Source organism: Mustela lutreola, chromosome 3, assembly GCF_030435805.1.
Source record: "Mustela lutreola isolate mMusLut2 chromosome 3, mMusLut2.pri, whole genome shotgun sequence".
Taxonomy (NCBI): domain Eukaryota; kingdom Metazoa; phylum Chordata; class Mammalia; order Carnivora; family Mustelidae; genus Mustela; species Mustela lutreola.
In genome coordinates, this window is record NC_081292.1 from 174120484 (window position 1) to 174133775 (window position 13292).

The following is a 13292-nucleotide window of genomic DNA, read 5'->3' on the forward strand; positions in this document are numbered from 1 at the left end:
TCAGAGATAGAAATGGAAATACTTTTTATCTGTGAGACCAAAATAACTCTGACACTAAAATCCAAGTAGAATATATAAGAAAAGAACATTACAGGTCTATGATCATAGATGTAAAAATCCCTTAAAAATCCAGCAACATATAAAAAGGATACTGCTTTATGAACAAGTGAAATTTAATCCATCCATGAATGATTTTTTTGTTGTTTTGTTTTTTTGCAAGATACTTCTTTTTAACATTCCCACATCATTTGGTTCAAATCACAATACACACATACTCCCACACACACCAGAATAAATGAGGATAAATGTTCAGTTTAATAAATGCAAAAGATATTTGATAAATTTTAACACCGATTTATGATGAAAAATTCCCAGTACAGTGTAAATACATGGGAACATCCTTGCTCTGATAAGGTGTACCTATAAAACCTACAGATAGTATCACACTTAATATGGAAATACTGAAAATGTTTTTCCCTAAAATCTTGAACAAGTCAAATGTTTCTACTTTCACTGGTTGTGTTAGGATTGGGCTAGTGGTATAAGCCAGTTTAATAAAGAAAATAGATAATAGGTAGAGAAATTAAAGAGGATGAAATAAAATTGTATTTATTTGCAGACTACATAGTTGTTTATGTATGAAATTGTCAAAAGTAATCCTCTAAAAAAACACTATAATAAGTGAAGTTCACAAGGTTCTAGGCTACAAGTTCAATAGAAAACATGTGTTTCTATATATCATCAATAACCAACTGGAAAATGAAAGTTTGGATACAAAAATATTTACTATAGCAAAAAAAAAAATCAGATTCTAGGAAAAATACAATGAGAGATGTTACATTTTTACACTGGAAATGATAAAATATTATGGAGAGAAATTAATGAAGAGCTAAATATTGCAACAGTGTCAGTTTGATTCAACATAATTCCAAAAAAATTTCAGCAGCCCTTGTAGAAATTAATATATTGATTTTTAAAATTTTATATAATTCCAAAGGATCTACATAGGCAAAAAAACCTTAAAGATAAAGAACAAAGTTGAATGTGCTCCACCCAACTTACCACATGATTCCATTTAAAAATGGGGGAAAAAGCAAGAAAAAAGAATCGTTGCTTAAAGGGAGAATTTTCTGGAAAGTAAAAGAAGGAATATTGTAGGATGAACCATATCAATTTTCAGTCTAGTCCAATTGAAATCAACATTTTTATTCCTGTCTTGGATTAATCCAATAATTTAAAATGAACTAAGGAAATAATGAAGAACAACCACAAAGCATTAATCAATAGGCAGGTTTTGAATGGAATCCTTGTTTAAAACATATTCCTTGATTATTTTCTCTCTGCACTGACTTGACACTTTTGAATCTTCCTTCAGTTTCAGAAGACGGGGAAACATTTCTCTAACTTTCTGATCCCCTTCTTTATCTGACAGCTTCTAAAGCAAAAAAAAGGCTTTTGTGAATTTTCCTGATGAAAGCTCAACTGAAGATGAGTTTCCAATATAGCCAACTGCTGCTAATGACCAATTGCCACTGAATGCAGCATTTAGAACAGTTACTATTCAGTATCCCCTCAAAGGTCAAATTAACTTACTAGATGTTCACAAATAGCTCCATGTACCTCCTCAGCAAATAGTGGGGCTGAACATGAAGACTTCCTGAAAGAGAGTGTAGTTTTAAGGTTGAGAGGGTCCTGGCAGATCACAGGTGGAACCATTAGACTTAAGAATAAGGGCATTTATTTTGAGCAAAATTATACTTGATATTAATAGCTAACCAAAGCTTGTGGAGTATCATGAAGGACCTTTATAAATGTTTTGTTTTTAGAAAAAAGTTTAACAGAGTTCAAGTTTTATATTGGCCTACAGAGACAGGAAACTTCCTTGGTAACCTTCCATTATTTGATATATCTCATTGGTAGTGGTCAGATGCTATACATCACCACTGACACTTATGCCTGGCCAGAGCCTATTTGTAGCAACATCTCTAAATCATAACAGTTGGATTCTTTGTGCTTTCCATCAGAAATCTCGTATGAGAGGAACAGAATTCCCTTATTTTCTACTCATATTTTCCTTTTGGCAATCTTCTTTCACATTAGACTAGATAACTGCCTCAAGACATTGTTTGGAAATTATATATGTTTTTTGGTCAGGGAATAGTTACTTGGGTCATAGGCAATCAGCTCCTCTATCCCTTCCCTGTCACTTTCTTTTTTAAAAGCTATCCAAGCCTATGTTTTAAAATTAAGGATCACATCTAAATATCATGATCAGCTCTTTGTTTCATTTTTTTTCATGTTGAGTTAACATTGCTGATATGAATTTTAGGGATCAAGTTAAAAGAACTAAATGAAAAGCCCCAAACACTCCTTATCTTGGATTCTGAATAATAAAATCTTTTGACAAATCCCATCTAATAAATTCATGTCCAGATTATGTGCTCAGTGAATTCCAAAAAGTATAATCCATTATAATAGATGCCAAATGAATGTTAGAGATCGTATGCACAGTAGTATGATTTCAATTTTGCATTTAAAATGTCTCCCAGTTTGTGTTCCTGAGTATTTTTCTCTGTCAGTACCCTGTCTATAATTAAGAGTAGGAAAAGTCCCTGTCAGACTGGAGGCAAGATGGGGAAAATTCAACCCTTTTCTTGGACATCATGTAAGAAGAAAGCCAGAGGAAGGGCAGAAAAGTCTAACAATTAAATAATGCCCCCAGGAGAAGCCCCTAATGGCCATGTACAATATGGAACAGGAACTAATTCAGAGTTGGTGGCAGGAAGTGGTTGCCTCCGAGCCTGAGACAGTGCTACTGATTTCTTTCTGGCCTATGCAGAGAAGTCATGGAACTTAGAATTTACTGACTCCCTGGTGAGAAGGTGCAGAGAACTATAGACTGCAGACCAGTAAGAGCCTAGGTTAAGAACAAAGAAGTTTCCACTTCTAAGAATTTGCAAGTGGACAATCAATTGGCCAGGACCACGGAATCCATCAGTGGCCACCAAAAAAGATCTCAAAGGCCAGTCCCGACCAGTTACCTCCCAGTGCTCACCATCCCAGAGAACAAGCTAGACCAGCAGCTGCACAATACCCTTCAGAAGGGATCCAGAGAAGGTCAGTGGGAGCAAGATCTAGTTCTGCCTATCACTCCCTACCACATATAACCTTTACCCTACCTCCTGCACAAGCCAGACATCATTTGGAGAGGACCGGGGAAAAGACTGAAAGAGAGACACACATTAGCCAGAGGACATTGAAATACTACACAGTGGCAAGACTAAATTTTTTATTGCTCAGTGGGCTGGGGACTACTGAAAGAAATCAGCACAGTTCTATGAAATAAAAATACTTTTTCTCTGCACAGCTAAGTGTAGCATGTGGGAATTTAATGGTCTGCCTGTATATAAAGAGAAAACAAAAAACATATCCAAACTGGAAAGCAATTGTCTGCATTATTAAGACTATGAGTATTTGGCCTGCAGGTCAGTAGGGTTTTTCTTAAATTTTCTTCTAGTGAAAGGCAGTGCAGCGTATACTTAGCGACAGAATATGGGCTGTGGAGCTTCCTAATCTGTAAAGTGAGGGTGAAAATGGTGTCAGCTTCATAGTCGTGGTGTTTTGAAAATTAGAGAAGGTGAGGTGTATGGAATACAAAATGCAGCAGCTCATAGTAGGCACTCAAAAAACATTAGCTATTGTCACTTAAGACACATAAACTAAATAAGTGTTGTAGGAGTTTAGGTGAGCATGAGATCACTATAGAGCAGCATGATCCAGGAGGAAGACTTCCTCAGGAATTGGAGCTGAAGTTACACTTTCCAGAGAAGATCCATGCAGTAGAGTGAACACGAGAGGAGGTCCTTCCACTCAGTTGAGAGCTAAGACATGAGCTGCAGTAAAAAAATGGTCTTTAAAAGAAAAAAAAAAGGGGGCCATAGTTGTCTAAGTCTTCAGCTACGTGGGTACACATTAGCTTCTGGAAGAATGTCCTGTTTTGTTTTGTTTTTACCCATTTGTTCCCAGAGGCTCCCAAAGTATAATTCCAGTGATATGCCACCCAGTCAACAGGGAGTCTGGGAAACTATACCTCTGAATGGTCAGAATCAGGCTGGATTTGTCCTGTGTCATCTTAGGCCTTATCGTAACAGCTGGTTTCCACATCCCTGGATTTTGTGGTTTTCATTGTACCCCCCAACTTGGAATCCTATCCTCATACGTATGCCAGCAGGGCATGTCCACCAGCAACCACAAGATCATCTTTTCTGGCAATTCAAGGCATGCATAAAAAGATTAGGAAAAAAAAATGGAATTAATACATTAAAAATAAGGTTAGGAAGAAAGGGATCTCTGTTGTCTGTTTTTTCCGCGTCACTTTTAGTTCTTCAAATTATATGCTGGCACATCATAATGAATGTTTGTTGAAGGAGTGGATGAAGGGGTAGAGAAAAAGGAAACAGGGTTCTTGCGAATCCAGTGTATTAAGTAGTCTTTACATTTTGTGCAGTTCACCTTCGTGAATACATGCAGTGGGCAAGGTTAATAAGGTACACGGAGTTCTGATCTTCAAAGGTCTTTCAGTTTACTCTACTTTGATCTTGCCCCTTTAAATGGAGGTCAGCTGCACTTGCAGTGAGCTCTCTTTCTCTGGGATTCAAGCAGATGACCTTGCCAGTAACTCTCTTGTCCTGCTGCTCCTTGAGTTCATCATTCCATCTGTCCAGGAATCTTTGGGGCATACTCTGGCTCCTGATTCACACCTGTTTCATGATCTTTTTGGAACCGTTTTTCTCAAATACTGACCTTACTTCCCCGGCGCTCAATTGCCAACTTTCAATGAACACCTCCGTCGAACTAACAAGGAGAGAGAGTGGAGGTAGTCATGAAAGAAAATTCTATGTCAGTGCAGCCTTTTGGAGCCTTACTGACAAGAGGATTTGGGAAAAACAGAGAAAAGTGTTTAGAGGCAGGAAGGGATGGTGGGTTACAAAGAGAGAAAGAGAAAAAAAATAATGGCATGAATTCTTTCTCCCCTCCTGTCATATTTCAGTGAATCTTCTAATATGCATGAACTCATTTCACCGTATTTATGTGAATTAAGCACTGTCGTAACTACTTTGTAAAGGAGGGCACTTAAATTCAGTGAGCTTAAATGATTGTCTAGGATTCCAAGATAACCATGTAGTAGATACAGATTTTATTTCACCTGATTGAGCTGACCAGTTGGCTCTAAGTCAACTACTCTACCAGGCATATGAAGGGAGTGGGCAGCTTATAACTCTATTCCAGTCTTAATATACACTCTCTGCCAATTCAGAGATGCATGGGGATATATTGGAAAGAGTTAGGGAACCTGGTTTCTTCTTTAGGCTCCCTGCCTCTAGCATACTTAATCTTTTCACTTCACTTCTTTCTTTTACTAGAAGAATTCTGTAGTCTGTGACATGACTGTCCTGGACTTTCTTATCTCCAAAACCTCTTCCTGTTCTAACAACCCAGCATTCATTAAACATGGTGTCCAAAAAAAGTTGTATGTGAAAGAGCCAATACACAAAGCAGGGAAGGGCTCCTCTCCAGGACTGTGAAAGACTTCCTTGTAGTTCTAACATCATCAAGATGCTAGTAAACATCAGAAATCTTTAAATAATAATGAAACCCATGAGAGGTGAGTGACTTGCCCCAGATGACACTCCAGATCAAAAGAATGACTTGGCATATAACCCAAGTCGGAATTCAGAATCCTGCTGTAACCGTTGGAACTTACTACCACTGATATATTAGCCATCAAAATAAAGCAGCTGGAATCTATTGGTATTTGGACTCTGTTTAGAATTCTTCTGTTTCTAATGTATTCTAAAAGTATTTTTTGAAAGCTCTCTTAATAATGCAGGACATAGAAAAGGTTTTCTGTGGGCTGTTTGTAAATGTGGGTTATGTGATACACATCTGTAAGCTACATGATAAAGTATTTTGTATTGTATCCTCTAATATTTATCATCTTCTCAATCTGATGTTTTGGAAAAAAGGACCATGCACTAGGGTCTCATGTGTTTGCCGTGGTGTTCAGCTTGTTTAAATTATCAGATGTTTTTACTAAATTATAATTATCTCTTATTAAGGCCAAAGCAAAATTTGGCTTACAGCAATTGTCATCTGGCTGGTGAATCATGAGGACATGATTTTGATTCAACAGATTACAGAGAAGGCATTCATTTATGGTCATCATAACTAACACTTTAGGTATTTCATAATCACATTGATAAGATTTGCAACAACTAATGAGGTGTTGATTTAATCAAACTTTATGTAAAGGACTTACTCTAATTCCAAGTTATACTTGCTTTAAAAATCTAATGATTTTAGAAATTCTAGGGGAATGAATTCACTCACATCCTCAACTGAGGAATACTTCTTCAACTGAGGAGTCTTTTTTTTTTTTAAGTGAAGAGTAGCTTTCCAGTGTATAAATAGTATAGTGAGGAAGAGAGCTTGATCCCCTCAGGTCAGCTCAACTAGCCAAATCAGTCCTGGCAGTGAGTGGAGACTTGATTCCCTACCTTTGAGTCAACTCTTGTACGAATATGTGTACATGGAGAAGGACTTTGGCCTTGTTATGTTGCACATATGCACTATGTTGCATAGTGTTATCTATGCACTCAGAAGATACATCCTAGGAAAAAACTCTAGGTAAGGCATGGTAATAGAGACACGAGGTGAAACAAGATCATGCCCTGTTTACAGGAAGGAAGATGGCCACGACTCCAGGGAGAAGCAAGAATAAAAGGGCCAAATGGGATGGAGAAGTGTCAGGATCACAGTCTTCACAAGTCAGAGAAGTGTTGAGCAATATGATTTTCAATTAGCTTACAGATCTCCATTTGTTTACAAACACCTATTCTAACACGGCAATAAAACACTGAGGGGACATAATTTCCCGGAAAAATTCAGTTTCAAGATCCTGTTTTTTCCAGTCTGGAATCAGTCCACTCACTGTTCGATTCCAGCTCTCTCAGACCTGTGTTGTATTTTGCAGGTGCCTGTATTTCATAGTCCCTCTTGCATAGCTCAGAAGGCATTTGATTTTCACCTTTGGCACAGGGCATGTTAATCACCTTCTGGCACTTAGCCAGGCTCCTATCAGCCTCCTGGGTGAGTGCTGCCTCAGAGGATGAATTGCTTTCATTTCTCATCCGCAGCAGAATCAACATGAAATTGGTCCTCTTACCCTTCTAATGCAGTCCTTTTCTACATTGGTAGTGGGGGTGGGGCGCTCAGCTTCCCCCCACCGCCCTGGGGTTTTGGCTTTTCACAAGGGTGTCTCCTTTATGGAAAGTTGCAAGTTGGGTTTAGGAGGGGAACTGAAGTTGAAAATGACCTATGAAGCTATCCTCAAGGCATCACCTTAATATAGGTTCAGTTAATTTGAGCCATTGGCCCAGGATTTTGCATCAGAATCCAGTGAACAAAACGCATAAATCTGGGGGAAGCAGCGGCCTTAGTAACATTTTTGTCCAGAGCCCTTGTGGCCGGGATGCCCATGGGGGTGGCCATGCTCTGTGCCTGCAGCATGGTGAGATTCAGGGTGGTGGCCATGGTGATCAAGTAGACTGATTACGTAGAGTGAGTGAGGCTGTGCTTTGTCTGCCGGCTCTTTCTTTGCTCTTGTTCATTTTTCAAACCCTTTTCTTTAGCTTACACCAGTGATTCTAGGTTTTCGCAGGTCTTATTGCTTCAGTTGACCAGTTATTGCCTATTACTTGCAAAAAAAGGTCAGTAAATTTCTCTACTCCTGCTTTTGAAATTTGCACTGATACTTTATTCCATTATTTTTATGATTTATTTTCTTACTTTTTAAACTTTTAAATCTTAGAATGACTTGGAGCTTATTTGGAAATGACAAATAAGGTATGGAATCTAGCTTCCTTTTCTCCTTTTTAAAATCTTAAATAGCTAGACATTGTCCCAGCTCCCCTTACCAAACATTCTATTTTTTTCCAACTGATTTTAAATACAAATTTAAACATATAAAGTCCCAGCTGTGCTTCTATATTCAATTCTGTTTTGCTGATTGCTCTGTGTATTCTTGTAAAAATATCTAAATTTTATGGGGCGCCTGGGTGGCTCAGTGGGTTAAGCTTCTGCTTTCGGCCTGGGTCATGATGTGAAGGTCCTGGGATCAAGCCCCACACCAGGCTCCCTGCTCAGTGGGAAGCCTGCCTCTCCCTCTGCTCCTGCTCTCTCTTTCACCGTCTCTCTCTCTCTCTCAAATAAATAAACAAAATCTTAAAGAAAATCTAAATTCTAATTTCTGTAGCTTTCTGATTCATTTCAATGAAGACTAGTACCAGGTACCCCCTTACTCTCTCAGTTTTTGGATTTCTTCAAGTTATTCTTATCAGCTTAGTTTTCTCAATAAACCTCACTACCATGTTCCTAAATCCGTTATGAATTCACATAGCTATTTGTATCGAATCCCATTCTTTTCATAGATTAGAATAATGATTTGCAGAGTTGACATCTTTATAAATACTGAGTCTTCCTGTGAAAGAGCAAGACAGGCCTTTTCATATTCTTTTGTAAAGAAAAACATTCTTCTCCCTTTCTCTCTCTACCCTCTCTCTTTCTGATTATAACAATGGACTCATGGATTTTTAAAAATTTCGTGTGTTGTAATCCATCACTGTCATTCTTTTTGATTCTCATCTATTCCTCCATTTGGCCAGTGAGAGCCCCTGCCAGCCAATTCCTGTGTCCTTTTGACATGGTTCCATTAATCTCTGAACACTGACCCCATTAATCCTTCAAGCCGCACTCTTACTGTGGGTGGGATGTTGAATTATGTATGATTAAATTGTAGAATGGGATAAAATGAAGTTGGCTCCTTATGTCACCTTACCTTATAGAATACTACATCTAAGACCGATGCACGTCTCTCAAGATTATTTTATTCTATTCGGCCCCTAGAGCTCCACCCTATTATGAGCTTGGGTTTAGTTGGGTTTAGTTCTGTTTACTATGATTCACTATATCTAAAGCATTCCACCATAATACTCACTGTCCATGTTAAAGAGCTTAAAATGACCTAAGACCCTGAAATGACTATTGTTTTTTATTTGTTTTAAAAAATTAAAGAATGCATGCCATGATTTTCATGTAGAAAGACTTTTGATGAAAAGCAACCATACCCTGCCCCATTCTTTCCCATCCCCAGTTCTGTCTCCAAAGCAAATTAAGAGTCTGTTTCTGATAACTGAGAAAGTTACTCCCATTTCTATATATGTGTTTAATGCTGCTTCTTTATCAATTTTAGAAGTTTGCTCTTTGCTTTTTGCTTTGATAAAAAGGATGAGTGAGTGTGAAGCACTCCTCCTTTCCCCAGTGTAGGGATGGAATTATTCCCAGTCTCGGTTGGATGGTTGTATAATTTTAAGCATTAGAGTTGCATTAGTTTACTAGGACTGCCATAGCAAAGTACTACAAACTGTCTGACTTAGGCAACAGCAATATATTGTCTGGAGTTCTAGAGATTAGAAGTCCAAAACCAGGATGTTGGCAGGGCTGGTTCCTCCTGAAGACTGTGAAAAAAAGGTCTGTTCCAGGCATGACTCTTCGGCTTAGAGATGGCCTTCTTCTCCCTGTGTTTTTCACATTATCTTCCTTCTATGCATATCTGTCTGAAATAACCCCATATCTTCCTTCTATGCATATGAGTTGAAATAACCCCTTTTGATAAGGACACTGGTCATATTGGATTAGGCCCACCCCAATGGTCTCATTTTAATTTAATTATCTCTGTAAAAACCCTACCTCCAAATAAGGTCACATTCTAAGGTCCTGAGGGTGGTGAGGGGAGACATGATTCAACTCTTAACAATGATCATATCTTTATTTCCCATTCCATCAGGATTAGAAATTCTCTCTGGACATTCCAGTCCAAGATGACATTATTAACATCCCTGCCTTTCTCTTAAACTGATCTAAACCTTCCATATCTCACCATCTGTGCTCTGTATGCTGCTTTTAAATTGCCAAGGGTGATCAAATTTATACCCTGTTCTATAAACATATTTACGCCTTCCATGTTATGTCTATCACTTCACTCCAAAATTTGAAATTCCATAAACAGTATTTTTATTATGATGATCGTATACATGTTATTCACTGTGGAACTAGAAAATGTATTATGATTACGTTTTGGGGGGAAGCTTTCTTTTGGGAGGATTTTCTAATTGATTTTGTATTATCTGCCTTTACTACATTCTGATAGGCTTGAGAGGTCTTTCAGTATAACAGCATTAAGAGCACACAGGAATCAAGATGACTGGGTTAAACTTTCAGCTTTACCAGATATTACCTATGTAACTTTGGGCTATTTGTTTAACTTTTTATTTCTCACTTATTTGTAAAATGAATATAGTAATGACAGTAGTCACTGACTTCATAGGAACGAATGTGTTAATGTTTATATAACTATTAGTTCAGTATCTGGCATGCATGATACTCTTAATATTTTTAGTTGGTTATTATTATTAAAACCTTGCTCAGAGAGGATCAAATCTTAAAAATCTCTCTATTCTGGGCTAAATTGTGTGTCCCCCCCCTCTGTCCAAAATCATTTATTGAAGCCCTAACTTCCAATGTGATGTATTTTGAGATAAGGCCTATAAGGAGGTAATGGACTTTAAATTAGATCATAAGGGTGGGGCCATTATTCCTTATAAGAAGAGGAAGAGATACAGAGATTTCTCTCTCCAGGCACCCACAGAGAAGAGGCCATATGAGGTCTACAGTAAAAAGGCAATTATCTGCAAGTCATAAAGAGTGCCCTCACCAGAAGCCAAATTTGCTGGCAGCTTGATCGAGTTTATCTAGACTCCAGAGCATGAGAAAAGAAATTTAGGTTAAGGAACGAAGTCTGTGGCATTTTGTTAGGGCAGCCCCAGCTGACTGATACATTCCCTTTCCCTAGATTTCTGCCCATGGGAAGCCTCTAGCTCCCAGCTCCATGCTGGACAACACTGTCCTCCCTGCTGGAGGCACAAGAGATATGGTAATATTTCTTGTCTTTGCAGCATTGGAGCTATTGTTTCCCAGATCTCGTCTTCTTTCTTTTTGGCTTCCTCTACAATTGTGCTGGCATGTGACCCCATAGGGCTTCTTGAAAAAAGGTGTTTTCAGGAAAAATTTTTTGAATCTTGGGTGCTGAATATCTATTTTTTCCTTTATATTTTATTCATAGTTGGATAGATAAAGAATTTGAGTGCAAATCATCTTTCCCTTAGAAACTTTCCTCAAATATTATTGATAAAATGTCTATTTCCCATTATTTGATGGAAAATTTGGTTTCTTGTTCATTGATTTATTTTTCTTTGTTTCTTAATCTAGAAGCATTTAGACTCCCTTTTCAGTGTTCTTTTCTCATAATAATGTACATAGATTTATGTATTTTCATTTATTTTTTATTTTTTATAAACATATAATATATTTTTATCCCCGGGGTACAGGTCTGTGAATCTCCAGGTTTACACACTTCACAGCACTCACCATAGCACATGCCCTCCCCAGTGTCCATAACCCCACCCCCCTTCTCCCAACCCCCTTCCCCCCAGCAACCCTCAGTTTATTTTGTGAGGTTAAGAGTCACTTATGGTTTGTCTCCCTCCCAATCCCATCTTGTTTCATTTATTCTTCTCCTACCCCCTTAACCCCCCATGTTGCATCACCACTTCCTCATATCAGGGAGATCATATGATAGTTGTCTTTCTACGTTTGACTTATTTCGTTAAGCATGATACCCTCTAGTTCCATCCACGTTGTCGCAAATGGCAAGATTTCATTTCTTTTGATGGCTGCATAGTATTCCATTGTGTATATATACCACATCTTTCATTTATTTTTATAGCCATTTAATATTTTCTTTTTTAAAAATTTATTTATTTTCAGCATAACACTATCATTATTTTTTCACCACATCCAGTGCTCCATGCAATCCGTGCCCTCTATAATACCCACCACCTGGTACCCCGACCTCTCACTCCCCCCGCCACTTCAAACCCCTCAGATTGTTTTTCAGAGTCCATAGTCTCTCATGATTCACCTCCCCTTCCAATTTACCCCAAATCCCTTCGCTCTAACTCGCCATGTCCTCCATGCTTTTTGTTATGCTCCACAAATAAGTGAAACCATATGATAATTGACTCTCTCTGCTTGACTTATTTCACTCAGCATAATCTCTTCCAGTCCTGTGTATGTTGCTACAAAAGTTGGGTATTCGTCCTTTCTGATGGAGGCATAATACTCCATAGTGTATATGCACCACATCTTCCTTATCCATTCGTCCGTTGAAGGGCATCTTGGTTCTTTCCACAGTTTGGTGACCATTGCCATTGCTGCTATAAACATTAGGGTACAGATGGCCCTTCTTTTTACTACACCTTTATCTTTGGGGTAAATACCCAGGAGTGCAATGGCAGGGTCATAAGGAAGTTCTATTTTTAATTTCTTGAGGAATCTCCACACTGTTCTCCAAAGAGGCTGCACCAACTTGCATTCCCACCAACAGTGGAAGAGGGTTCCCCTTTCTCCACATCCTCTCCAACACATGTTGTTTCCTGTCTTGCTAATTTTGGCCATTCTAACTGGTGTAAGGTGATATCTCAATGTAGTTTTAATTTGAATCTCCCTGATGGCTAGTGATGATGAACATTTTTTCATGTGTCTGATAGCCATTTGTATGTCTTTTAATATGTCATTTAATATTTTCTATTAACCTAGTGACATATCATTCATAGGAGTCAGCTTGTAGGGGCTCCTAGAGATCAGATTTAGGAAAAAATGAGTGTATAAAGTAAAAATAACAATAATGTAGGGGCCCTTCGATGGCTTAGTTGATTAAGCATCTGAGTCTTGATTTGGCTCAGGTCATGATCTCAGGGTTGTAAGCTAGAGTCCCATGTCAGGCTCTGGGCTCAGTGTGGAGTCTGCTTCTCTCTCACCCTCACCCTCTTCACCTCCTCTCACTTGCACTGCTTTCTGTTTCTCTCTGTCTATCTCTCTCTTTCTCTAGATAAATAAATCTTTAGGGGTGCCTGGATGGCACAGTGGGTTAAGCCACTGCCTTCGGCTCCAGTCATGATCTCAGGGTCCTGGGATTGAGCCCCACATTAGGCTCTCTGCTCAGTGAGGAGCCTGCTTCCCCCCTCTCTCTGCCTACCTCTCTGCCTACTTGTGATCTCTGACTGTCAAATAAATAAAATTAAAAAATAAAATAAAATAAAATAAATCTTTAAACA